The sequence below is a fragment of the Pelodiscus sinensis genome, chromosome 4 (genome assembly GCF_049634645.1).
Source record: "Pelodiscus sinensis isolate JC-2024 chromosome 4, ASM4963464v1, whole genome shotgun sequence".
Lineage (NCBI taxonomy): Eukaryota > Metazoa > Chordata > Testudines > Trionychidae > Pelodiscus > Pelodiscus sinensis.
Window position 1 is genome coordinate 104,838,382 of NC_134714.1, and position 14,557 is coordinate 104,852,938.

Sequence of the window (14,557 nt, forward strand, 5' to 3'; positions counted from 1 at the left end):
TCATCTCTTGTTACCCACCTAGCAGCCTCTATCTCTCTCATCTCTTCCCCAACCTTTTGCTGGGGTAACAGGGAGAAAGGCAGCATGGCAGGAATACAGCTATAAGCAGCAGAAAGCACGTTCAAGAATCTGGTACATTTCATATGGAAAGTTAAAGAAATTAGCTCTTTGCAAGCCTATAATCTCTAATTTACACCTGAATACCTGCTATACCTGAATCTCATGGCTGGAGGGACTTAATTTGCTTTCTAGTTGATATTCAGTGTACTGAATATCACTTCTACCAGGACCCCCCAGTAGCAGCCAGGAGCACTGAAGCCTTTAGTACAGCATCCCCTCAATGGCTAATACAGTGTCTAATGCGGCTAACATTATGGGTTACGCTAATGCCGAGGACCGCTGGATGCATCTACACAGCACCCTGAGCTCAAAATAAGCTACACAATTTACATTGCACATATTGCATAGCTTGTTTTGATGCTATTTCAAAATAGCTTATTCATAATTTGGCGCTGTCTACACAGCACCAAATTTTGAAGTAAGTCATTATTCCAAAATTCCCCTTAACTCTCGTGGAACGAGGGTTATCAGTATGTTGGAATAAGCCTCCTGTTAATTTGAAATAGATTTTGAAATAACAGGCTGCTTCAGTAGATGCAGAATAGATATTTCGGCAAACTTCTGGTATTCCAAAATAGCTCTCTGATGTAGACATACCCCTAGTGACCAGAAATCCTGGTAGTTTGCTGTTTAATTTAATTTAATTTAATTAGCTCCCCACTTTTGCCTTAAGTTTGAATAATGCTGCCAAGCTTTAGGGTCATCTACACAGCAGCGCTTAACTCGAAATAAGCTACGGAAATTGAGCTACATCAACTGAGTAGCTTATTTCAAAATTGGGAGTGTCTACACAGCACTTATTTCAAAATGGGGCACTCTTCCTCTGACTTCCCTTCCTCTTCATACAATGAGGGTTACAGGAGTCAGAGTAAGAAGTCCTCCGGCCTAACAGTATTTCAACATTTATTTCAAAATAATGTTGCTGTGTAGATGCACCCTTACAGACATGTCTTGCATTTCATTGCAGCAAGTATCACTGGGAAATATAAGATGGTGTAGATCCATGGCACCTCCTTATTTTGTTTAGGGGTATATTGATCAGTATCAACATTTTTTCATTCAGCATCTTGAGCGTCAGGGTTACTGCCTAGCTTCACAGCCCAGTTTCCATGCTTTAGAGGACTAAAAACTTGAAGTCCCCTACTATGCCTCATTTGCTGAACTGATGTTCCATAGCTTGCTCTAAGAGATGTTTATACCTCCTAAATTAGGATTAGACTGCACAGTACTAAAATGCAGAAGCCAAATATTTGACTAATGACATTTAGAATTTAGTAAAATATTTTTGAGAAAGTGGACATGGTAAAGTACACTAATGCATCAAGGAATTTACTTCCACAATGAATTTAAGCTTCTCAGCCTTTATTCCTCAAAATATATAACATAACGGGATTATTGGTAAAATATTAATCCACCCTACTATATTGAGTGGTTCATAGCTAAACGTTCTTCTTTGAGGTGTCCCCGTGGGTGCTCCACTGTAGGTTCTGGGCTTGTCCCGGTGCCACAGGATGGAGATTTTTGCAGCAGTAGTCCGGCCAGACCACGCATGCACGGGGAGCGTCTCGCGGCTTTTGCACCCTTTCACACTGCTCGGTCTGGTCTGAGCCAGTTCCTCTTTAACCACCGCAGGCTGCAGATGGAACAACGAGCTTCTCCCTGGTTCTCTTGAAAATGCGACAAATTCAGGCTTGTTAATAGTTAAAACTTGACCTCTCGCTCTCTCGTTTATCTCCCCCGTTCGAGTTCTTCTATTTAAAAAAAAAAGTACTTTTTTTCTTCATAACTCTTCAGTTTAAGCACTACAGTTCTTGTTCTTACCTTAAATTCTAGTTGGAATTTTTTCTCCCAGTTGAATCCTCCCCCTTTTAAAAAAAAAATCTGTTTTTTATTTTTAACTGCACAACTGACTGAATACAGCAATGCCCGGTCCCCCGGGGTTTAAAAAATGTGAGGCTTGCCAAGAGGCCATGCCTGCCTCCGATGGTCACTCCTCCTGCATTCGATGTTTAGGGGAGGGGCATCTCCCACAAAGATGCCCTCACTGCACCAAGCTTACTTCAAGAGCTAGATGTGATAGGGAAATGAGGCTCAGGATGATGCTTTTTGATAAGGCTTTACAGCCTCAGGGCCCCGCCTCTACGACACAGCCCTCACCGGAGCCGCAAAAGCGCAGGGCTTCTTCTCCTATTGCTGTGCCTCCTAAAAAGACCAAGCCGTCTCCAACTCACTCTCTGCTGCCACTTCGCACAGCAGATCAAGCGTCAGCTCCAAACTGGGCACTTCTGGCTTGCCTAAGTCGTGGCCATCCCCTTCTAAAGCAGCAAAATCCGGACCTTCTGTGCCAAAACTCAGTCATTCAACGGCACTGAGGTCTACAGCACCACCAATGTCTGCGCATACCGCACTGGCACCGTCTGCACCAACAACTTCACAGCTGACACCGCCGGCACCGGTGAGACCACCGCCAGCCGGCACCGACAATCAAGCGGCGCCATGCCGATCGTGCACCGATTGAGGTGCCGCTGCCGCCGGCACCGCTAAGAGCACCACTGACAGCACTGGACTCCACACCTCCCCATAGACCGGAGGACCTAGTGCCGATACCGGCACCAACACGGCCACAGCCCAGAAAGGCTATGACTAAGACAAGACACTTAAGGAGCCCATCCCTGCGCTCCCCATCCCCAGCGTTTTCTTCTGAACCCTCCTCACTTCCCCCATTTCAGTCACCAAGGAGGTCACCACCAAGGAGGTTCCCTACTACGGAATGCCTGCCATCGCCCTTCTTGACTCCTTCAGGAGACCACGGGCACAGAGCGACCCAATACTCTCAGCACCACCGTTTTTCGGCATCTCCATCTCCGTTAAGCCGAAGGTCTTACTCACCTCCATTGTCTCATGGCTACTCATACAGGAGATCATATAGCAGGTTGTATCATTATGACCGCTCGCCATCACGATCTTCATACTACTACAGGGACCCATACGACAAGCACACTTACTATAGATCACATTCACCATATAGTCGTGCATACCACCGATCTTCCAGGTCACCTACTAGGCCTAGGACGGGTGACTCATCTCAACATTACTCACCAGCTACCAATCCACCAGCTTCACATAGTCCCCATTCGCCATTACCTCCCCCTTCCCGTACTGAGGAAAACCAATGCTTTCAGCAATCATACCAACCCCAAGAGTCGCCGGTGGACCCTTCATCCTCTTCACCGGACGAGGCGGTGATACCAGGAGACATCTAGCCACCAGATGACATTAGACAATTTCAAGAATTATTTAAAAGGGTCGCCCTATCTCAGAACATCCAGCTCACTGAGATTCAGGGTAAGCATCATAAGCTTTTCAAGAATTTGGAAACTTCTCAACCTCCTAAATTGGCCATTCCCCTTGATGAGGCAATTTTGGAAGTCACCAATGAGCTCTGGGCTACCCCTGCATCGGTTCCACCCACAAATAAGAAGGCAGACAAGAAATACTTTGTGCCGCCCAAAGGCTCAGAGTTCCTTTTTACACATCCGTTGCCCAACTCCTTGGTGGTTGATGCAGCCAGACAACGAGCACGTGCTCCACAGTACAGGAGCCAGCCCTCGGATAAGGACTGAAAAAGACTGGATCTCTTTGGGAGGAAAGTGTATACATCAGCAACACTCCTCCTTCGCATAGCCAACTATTTGGCTCATTTGTCAAATCACAATTTTGACAATTATTCTAAATTATCAACCCTCATGGAATGATTGCCTGAATCTAAGAGACCAATCCTGAAGGCATTGGTGCAGGAAGGATATGCCTCCACAAGAACCAGCCTACAAATAGTGGCTGATGTGGCAGACACTGCAGCTAGGGCCACTGCTATGGCAGTGGTCATGAGAAGAGCCTCATTCCTACAGGCAGCAGCAGTTCCTAAAGAACTGCAATCAAAGGTGGAGGATCTGCCTTTTGAAAAGGACAATTTGTTTGCAGAGAAAACTGAAAGCTTGTTGCATTCCAGTAAAGACACCAGATCCACGTTACGGACTCTGGGGATGTATACTCCGTCATTCAAGCAGCGTCGATATACACCATTCCAGAGGCGTTATGACTATTTTCATCAGACACAACCATGGCATCAGCAACAACAACAAAGACCATTAGACAATTCCCGACAACGCCAACGACTCCCAAGATGTCACAACCAGAATAATCATCCACAAGCCCAGCCTAACACCAGGCAGCAGGTTTTACTTCTTGGTCGGGAGAACTCAACCAGTCTCATTCCTCACCATCTCGCTGTTTCTACATTGTCTACGCCCATTTTACAACCACTGGGCACACACCACCAATGAAAGATGGGTTCTAGAAATAATAAGAACTGGCTACTCTATCCCCTTCCTGTCCATCTCACCTTCAACCCCCCAATCCTGTCCCTTTCAGGGACCCCTCTCACGAGCATTTGCTCAAGTCGGAGATCCGTCATCTTCTGCATATCAGAGCAGTCGAAGCAGTTCCGCAAGAATTCAGGGAGAAAGGGTTTTATTCCCACTGTTTCCTAGTTCAGAAGAAAACAGGGGGTTGGAGACCAATCTTGGACTTCAGACGACTAAACAAGTTCCTTCGAAAACAGCATTTCAGGATGGTAACACTCGCATCTATTATCCCGGCTTTAGATCAAAACGACTGGTTTGTTGCTCTCAACCTACAGGACGCTTACTTCCACATTACAATTCACTCCTCCCACAGAAGATTTCTCAGATTCATGGTAGGACGCAATCACTATCAATACTGAGGCCTCCCATTCAGACTCTCATCAGTTCCCAGAGTTTTCACAAAGGTACTCTCTGTGGTTGCAGCTCATCTCCATCGCAACGGCGTACACATATTTCCCTATCTCGACGATTGCCTCATAAAAGGCCATTCATCTACACAGGTCGCCAGGATGTTGACCATCACTGAACGAACCTTCCACTATCTGGGATTACTAATAAACAAAGACAAATCAACCTTATCCCCAACCCAAAACCTAGAGTTCATTGGGGCGATATTGGACTCTACAGCAGCCAGAGCATTTCTTCCTCTAGCCAGGTTCGACACTATACAATCTATAATAGATACCTGCCGAGCCAGCTCAAGAATTCAGGTCCTTTTAGCCCTCCAGCTTATGGGGCACATGGCTGCGACTACCTTCATAGTTCCGCATGCAAGGCTACATTTTCGTGCCCTTCAACACTGGCTGGCCACCGTGCACAATCACATCACTCCAGACGTACACAAGACAGTAGCGATCCCACCCGACGTTATCAGGTCACTTCATTGGTGGACTGCACAAAGGAACCTACTATCTGGGGTGCCTTTCCAACAACCACCACCAACACACCAAATTACTACAGACGCTTCCCTCCTGGGATGGGGTGCCCACATGAGCGGCATGTCCGTGCAAGGCCACTGGACACACCAAGAGACATTGCTCCATATAAATCTACTGGAGCTCAGTGCCGTCTTCAATGCCTGCAGACATTTCCGGGATCACATTCACAATTCCACAGTAAAAATTCTCACAGACAACGTGGCTATGATGTTCTACATCAATCGTCAGGGCGGAGCACGCTCACGATCCCTATGTGCAGAGGTGGTCCGACTCTGGAATTGGTGCATCACCAACAGCATCACTCTTGTGGCATCATACTTACCTGGCATAAGCAACGCAACAGCGGACTCGCTCAGCAGGAATTTCACGCCAAACCACTAATGGGAGTTTCACCACAAACCCCTCCATTTCCTATTTCGCAAATGGGGCACCCCGCTCATAGACCTATTCGCAACATACAGCAACAAGAAGTGTCTCCAGTATTGCTCCAGGGCAGGTCTCGGCCCCCACTCTCTGGGCGATGCGTTCCTTATCAGTTGGACAGGCCCACTGATGTATGCCTTCCCTCCCATACCCCTAATCCCGAGGGTATTGCAAAAGATCAGGACCAATCGAGCCATAGTAATATTGATAGCCCCTTCCTGGGCCAGACAGCATTGGTTTCCCCTGTTGTTGCAACTATCCCATCAGCCACATTATCACCTGCCACTATCTCCAACACTACTCACCCAGAACAACGGCTGTCTACTCCACCCACAATTTCACACAATGCATCTCGCAGTGTGGTACCTAGCTGGCTAAGCGCTACTGAGGCCCTATGTTCCGATGTCATGAAAAACATCCTTATACAGAGCAGATGACATAACACAAGAACCACGTACCTTGCAAAGTGGTCAAGATTTACTATCTGGTGTTCAGACCACCAGATTGATCCAATATTGATTCTTATCCATACCATCCTTGACTACATAATGGGCCTTCACCAAGCAGGTCTCGCTATACCATCCTTGAAAGTACATCTTGTGGCGAGGGAGCAGCTTTCCGACAGTCCGTAGACAGCTCTTCTGTGTTTGCACACCCCTTCGCGAAAAGATTCCTCAAGGGGTTAACAAATGTGCACCCACCTGTACGCACACCACCGCCTTTGTGGGATTTGGATTTAGTACTGTTGACCCTTACGGCCCCACCATTTGAACCATTGGCTACGACACCTCTGCAACTTCTGACCCAAAAATTGGTGTTCCTGCTTGCGATTACCTCAGCTCGAAGAGTCAGCGATCTTTTGGCATTGATGCCCATACCTCTATACACCATCTTCCAGAAGGATTGTGTCATCCTCAGACACCGCCCAGCCTTCATACCTAAAGTCTGTTCAGAATACCATATTAACGAGCCTATAATATTACCCGTGTTTTCCCCTAAACCACATACTTCACCTAAGGAGGCCACTTTTCACACATTAGATGTGCATAGGGCGCTAGCCTTTTATATTGACTGTACTAAGTCCTTTAGAAAAACCGACAGACTTCTCCTCTCATTAGCTGAGCATTCCAAGGGAGAGCCCATTTCTGCCCAAAGAGTAGCTAACTTAATTGTCTCCTGCATCTCTCAATGTTACTCTATTCAGGGAATACCCCTTCCCGAGCGTCCCAGGGCACACTCCACAAGGGCAATTTCAGCTTCCACTGCCTTTCTTAGAGGCGTTCCACTTTCGGAAATTTGTAGGTCAGCCACGTGGGCATCCTACCGCATCTTTATAGAACATTATGCTGTACAGCACAGATGGCTGCCTGATAAATCCGTTACAGCCACAGTCCTTTCATCAGCTAATCGTTAAGCTCCGAATCCCACCTACCTTCTTATTCACAGGGAGTGGGACACTGCTGTGCAGACACATACAGTGGAGCACCCACGGGGACTCCTCGAAGAAGAAAGTGAAGTTATTCACCTTGGTGCAGTAACTGTTGTTCTTTGAGATGGTCCTCGTGGGTACTCCACTACCCGCCCTCCTCCCCGCTTCAGAGTCTGTGTTCCTTTTATTGTGTTACAGATACTGAGGCGGGTATGAGGAACTGGCTCAGACTGGACCGAGCAGCACAAAAGAACGTGAAAGCCATGAGGCACTCCCCGCGCATGTGCGGTCCGGCTAGACTACTACTGCAAAAATCTCCGTCCTGCGGCGCTGGGGCAAGCCCAGCACCTACAGTGGAGCACCATGGGGACCATCTCGAAGAACGACAGTTACTGCACTAAGGGGAGTAACTTCGCTATATTCCATATCCCAAACTTTTAAGGGCAGCTTTAAAGTTTTCATTAAGAAGCTATTATAAAAGAAAATAAGTTGTAATTGTAAAGAAAAATAAAGATCTCTAAATGAGGGATGATTTAGTCAGTATGGAATAAGACAACTTCATTACTTAACTGCATGCAGCACTTCCTTGAGCATCATTTCTCTGATTATATTTGGCCTATTGAGTAGGAAGACAAAAATAAATTGTTGCTAAGTCTAATCATTTTAATTGCCCGTATTTCTTCCGGTAAAATTTAATTATTGCCTGAGCTATATATAAAGGCAATGCAGATATATGATGAAATGTGTATGGATAACACTCTTTTTTTTGTTCCAGCATTTTTCATATATTTCTGGATCAAATATACTGTTTGATAATCATGGTTTCTACAATATTTGAAATATATTTGAAAAAATTACTCTGCATATGAAGCATTCATCTTAGATTAAAGGAAATAAGGAAAACCCAGCAAGGTAAGAGGCTGAAAGTATAAACACTTATTTTCTCTAAATAGGTGGATATATACATAGTGAATGTTAATTCTAAATCTACACACTCTAACAATAGAACGAACATGCTCTTCCATTAAATCCCCCAATTTTATAGAATATTTTGAAAATCTGAGGAACTCATATGAGCAGGAAAATTCAGGATCCATACTGAAATTTCATCCTCCTACCACTTTATTATGAGCCTTAAGTCTTGGAGCTTTAACATTTCACATGTCCTTTTCTTACTCTGCATAATAAATTCTATTGAATAAAACTGAATTCTTCTTCAAATGCTGTGCCTGTGCCACATGTGGCAGACACTGCAGCCTGTAGCATAACAACTGCTTTAGTCATGTGAGGAACCTCATGTTTACAGGCCTCTAAAATCCCTAAGGAACTTCAAATGAAGATGGAGGACTTTCCTTTTGATAGATTCCCCCCACACAAACTTTTTGCCAGTAAGACAGATGAAGTCTTACATACTATGAAAGACTCCTGCACTACTCTTAGAACCCTCGGCATGTACACTCCCCCAAACAAATGACAGAGACTGAGAGATTTTCATACAGAACCAAACAGCTTTTGACTACAGACATAAACAGAGATGCAGGCCACAACAATAAGCTTCAGTGAATCAGCCAGCGACTTCCAAACAGCAATTTTGAAGGCTTGGTTAGGGGCCTAAGCATCATCTCTCTAACACTACAAGTCATGCTGCACAACTTTCCCATCGCTTATGGCCTTTTTACCTCCACTGTACCAAAATAACATCAGATTAATGAGTTCTAGAGATCACTGAAGTGGGCTGCTCCATCTCCATACCAAGGAAGAGGGTTTTATTCCAAATATTTCCTTACATAGGAAAAAACAGGAGTATGGAGGCCTAGACTTGATCTCAGGAAACTGAACAAGCACGTATGCAGTTGAGGGCTCAAAATGGTGACACTCACAATAATCATAACAACATTAGAGAATGAAGACTGGTTCTTAGCCCTCGACCTTCAAGAAACTTATTTTCATATAACTATCCAGTGGGCACCTAGCACTACCAATATCGAGTCCTGCCATTCGGCTTTCAACAGTGCCAAGGGGCTTCTCCAAAATGCTCTCAGTAGTCATAGCACAACTCTGCCATCTACGGGTAATAATATTTCCATATTTAGATGACTGCCTCATCAAAGGTACTGCATACCAGGATGCACAATGCAGGGTACATACACTACTCCAGCATCTTGGGTTCCATATAAACTACTAGAAATCAACACTGCAACCAATACAGATACTTGAAGTTCATTGGGGCCCAACTACATTTGACAATGACCAGAGCGACATTGCCCCAACACAGACTCAACACACTGACCACTCTCATCGACGCAATTCATCTTTCACAATATGCACCTGTCTCCAAATCCTGGGCCATATGGCTGCCACAATTTACATGCTCATGCTCCCAAGACTTCACATGAGATGCCTTCAGGTAAGGCTAGCCATCATATATATCCCTTCCAGAGACACTCTAAACAGAAATATCTGTCTCCCTCACCATATCTTCTCCTACTTACACTGGTGGACCCAACCCTACAATATGCTTATGGGAATCCTCTTCCAACAACCAGTTCCAACATCAACTATAACTATGGATAACTCCTTTATGGTTTGGAAGCACATCTGGACACCCACACCGCCAGTGGTCTCCTCAAGAGGCCAAACTGCATATCAACCTCCTGGAACTCAGCATTCTGCTCTGCTTGCCAGTGTTTTCTCCCACATATTCAGAATGAAAGGATCCACATTCTTACAGACAACACAGCATGTACGTATTACATCACCCACCAGGGAGAGACCATATCCAACTCCCTTTCAACCAAAGCACTCAAGTTATGGAACTAGTGCATCCGGCATTGCATCACACTTATGGCAATATACCTACCCAGTGCCCTCAACATCATGGCAGATAATCTCAGCAGTATTTTTTCTGAGCAACACAAATGGGAGATCTCCACACTGTGTTCCATAGGTGGCACTACCCCATGTTGATCTCTTTGCAACCCCACCTGTTTTGTCATGCTTCAGAGCAGGCCTAGGGAAAGGATCCCTTGGCCACACCTTCCTTCCACCTTTCTCCTCACCTCACCTCTCCTTTACACATACCCACAAATACTCCTCATCTCATGGGTCATTCAGAAAATTCGACAGGACCAAGCCCACATGATAGTACCTTTCCTGGTTGAGACAGACTTGGTTCCCCTACCTCAACTGATTAGCTGTCTGCAATCCTCATATGTTCCCATGATGCCATGATATACTATCCCAAGATTGTGGCTGCACGCTACACCTAGATCCAACAACAACTCAACTCAAGATGTGGCTAATCCATGGCTCCATGGTACCAGAACCATCTGCTCAGACAAAATAAAGCAAATATTAATACAGCCAATGACCCACTTCCAGAAATACTTATATCTAAAAACAGAAAAAGGTTCTCTTTATGGTCCCAATGCAGGCACAACATTTCACCTGCCACAGTTCTCTTTCTGACATACTGGACTTCCTACTGGGTCTAAAAGAATCAGGTTTATCTCTTAGTTTAATAGAAGTCCACTTAGCTGCAATCACAGTGATCCATGACCTCATAGATGGATTATCTCTCTTTGGGTATGTCTACACTACAGCACTAATTTGAGCTAACTTAATTCGAATTAGTTAATTCAAAATAAGCTAATTCGAATTAGTGCATCTAGACCTAAAAACTAATTCAAATTAGCATTTTGCTAATTCGAAATAGCATGACCTTATTGAGTGGACCCTGAACCGAAGTTAAGGCTGGCCGGAACCAGTGCCGACAGGGCATCAGGTTAGGACTTAGGGTGTGGAACTGCTACCTCAGGCTAGCCGAGGGCTGTGCTTAAAGGGACATGACTCCCACCCCGGACAGACAGTTCTCAGGGTTCCCCGCTTGCTTGTTTAACTCGATGAGGGACAGCAAAGCAGTCCTGTCTTGAAGTGCTCTGAGTGCCCGCACTTGGAACATCACAGCACTCGGCCATCAGCCCGGCTGCACTTGCCGCAGGCTGCCATCCGGGGGGGGGGGGGGTCAATTGGGGGGCTGTCAGGATCCAGGAGGCCCTGCAGGAGAGCTTCCACCCTGAGGAGCCTGCAGAGCCACCCCAGTCCTCCCCGTCGGGGCTTGTGCCCCATTACTCCCTCACCTCCTTCTCTTACCCTTCCCTAGCCTCCCTTTCTGATGTAAAAAATAAAGGACACGTGTTCAAAAATAGAAACTGTCTTTATTTAACAAAACTGGAGTGTGGGAGGGGATTAACCTCTGGGGAGACTGGGAAAGGGAGGTGGGAGAGGGGAAGAGAGAGAGTGGGAGAGGGGAGGGGGAAACCTGGGAGGAGGGAGCTGGAAGGGGGAAGCCAGGGGAAGAAGGAGGACGGGAAGTATAAAACTATGGTACGCCATATCTTCAGTACTATGTACAGATGTGGTCTCCTCACCTCAAAAAAAGATATTTTGGCCTTGGAAAGGGTTCAGAAAAGGGCAACTAAAATGATTAGGGTTTTGGAACAGGTCCCAGATGAAGAGAGGCTAAAGAGCCTGGGACTTTTCAGCTTAGAAAAGAGGAGACTGAGGGGGGATATGATAGAAGTATATAAAATCATGAGAGGTGTGGAGAGGGTGAATAAAGAAAAGTTCTTCATTAGTTTCCATAATATAAGGACTAGAGGACACCAAATGAAATGAATGGACAGCAGGTTTAAAACTAATAAAAGAAAGTTCTTCTTCACACAGCACATAGTCAACCTGTGGTACTCCTGGCCACAGGAGGCTGTGAAGGCTAGAACTATAACAGAGTTTAAAGAGAAGTTAGACAAAGTCATGGAGGTTGGGTCCATGGAGTGCTATTAGCCAGGGGGTAGGAATGGTGTCCCTGGCCTTTGTTTGTGGAAGGCTGGAGATGGATGGCACGAGACAAATCGCTTGGTCATTGTCTTCGGTCTATCCCCTCCGGGGCAGCTAGTGGTGGCCGCTGTCGGCAGACAGGCTACTGGGCTAGATGGACCTTTGGTCTGACCCAGTACGGCCATTCTTATGTTCTAAGCTCAGGGCTCAGGGTCGGGGGTCTCACTGGACCAACTTGATTTTCATGCAAACCTGCTCCTGGGTTTGCATGTGGCCTTTGGTGGCCAGGCTGGCAGCTATCCTGCCCTAGACAGCTGAATTCCTGTGCCTACCGCAGAAGTCGTGGACGTTGGAGGCCTCTCCCCAAACCTGGATGAGGTCCACGATCTCCGCACTAGACCAGGTGAGCACCCGCCTCTTGTGGCCCTGGGCAGGCTCCTGTGAGCTGCCAGCCTGGTGCTGGGAAGAGGCGGAGGGCTGGGTGGCAGCAGGTGGCTGGCTCATGCTGTGCCAGGTGCAGGGTCTGCTGGCTAGGTGCTGGCAGGCTTGCAACTGGCACAAGCACTGTAGCCAGACCGTGCCCCTTTAAGGGGCAGAAGAGTTTCTTTGGTTTGGCCCAGAGTGGCAACCTGGGAAGGGCTAGCCTCCAACTAGTTCGAATTAAGTGGCTACACAGCCCTTAATTTGAACTACTTAATTCGAACTAGGCGTTACTCCTCGTAGAATGATGTTTACCTATTTCGAATTAAGCGCTCTACTAGTTCGATTTAAATTCGAACTAGCGGTTTGTATGTATAGCTGCTATTAAAGTTAATTCGAACTAAGAGCTGTTCATTCGAATTAACTTTGTAATGTAGACATACCCTTTTTGCCCCCATTACCAAATGCTTCATCATAGGTTTTCACAATACTTTTCCCACAGGGGGACCTCAACCATGTGCTCAAGAGCCTTTGAGCCACATGCTTGCTTTTCTATCTATCAATGAAAGTAGCTTTCCTCATGGTAGTAACATCTGGCAGATGTGTTAGGGAATTAGCCACCCTTATGGCTGGCCCACCTTACACTGTCTTCACTAAAGACAAGGCAACTGAGACCTCACCCCACATTTTTTCCTAAAGTACTGATCTCTTTTCATATCAATGAGCCCATTCGCTTACCTACTTTCTTCCCTAAGCTGCACAAGAATGCCCTCCAACTGTCCCTCCACATACTCGATGTTCAAAGAGCCGTTGCCTTCTACCTTGACAGGATTAGACTATAGAGAAAATCCATGACACTTTCCTTTACATCACAGAATGATCCAAAGGTGAGGCTGTATCCTCCCAATATCTATCCAGATAGATCTCCTCCTGCATTCATACCCACAATAAATAACTACCACAAGCTATTGAATAAATAAATAACTACCACAAACTGGCTCATTCCACCAGATCTGTAGCCACAACCACAGCCTTCCTCAACAACATTCCACTTGTCAGTATCTGCCAAGCAGCCACTTGGTCCTCCAAGTACACCTTCGCCTGTCATTACACTATAGCTACTGGGCCAATCCCTACCACCACAGTCAGCCTTGTGACACTCTCTACTGTGTCCAGGACATAGCTCCAAAGCCCACCTCCTCAAACCGGACACTGCTCTTCAGACATCTGAAGTGGAGTACCCACGGGGACAGCACTCCAAGTTACTCACCTTGTGCAGTAACAATGGTTCTTTGAGATGTGGACGCTCCTCTACCCTCCCTCCTCCCCTTCTTTGGAATCCTTAAAGGGGTTTTTTTCATGGTAGAGAAGGAACTCATGGGCTGTGTCACATGCAGTCAACGGACACTAATGATACCAGGATGTGTCACCATGAATGTGTGGCGCAGTAGGGCACTGCTAGGAAAAATCTCCAATCACCAGCATTAAGTCACACCAGCATGTGAAGTGGAGCATACCCAGAGACCCACATCACAAAGAACCATTTTTACTGAATAAGATGTATAACTTCTTGCAAAAGCAGATTCCTTTCTAAAAGACAAGTGGGAATTTAAGATTCTTGTACTATGTAGCACATGGGGTAGATAAGATAGCACACTTTTTAGGGCTCTGAGGGAAATTCAATAAACTCCGGTAAAGACATCACAAATTACATATCAGTAGAGCTTTGCAAATCCATGGATATCTGCTTCATATAAGAACATAAGAATGGCCATACTGGGTCAGACCGAAGGTCTATCTAGCCCAGTAGCCTGTCTGCTGACAGTGGCCAACACCATGTGCCCCGGAGGGGGTGGACCGAAGACAATGATCAAGCGATTTGTCTCATGCCATCCATCTCCAGTCTCTGACAAACAGAGACCAGGGACACCATTCCTATCCCCTGGCTAATAGCCTTTTATGGACCT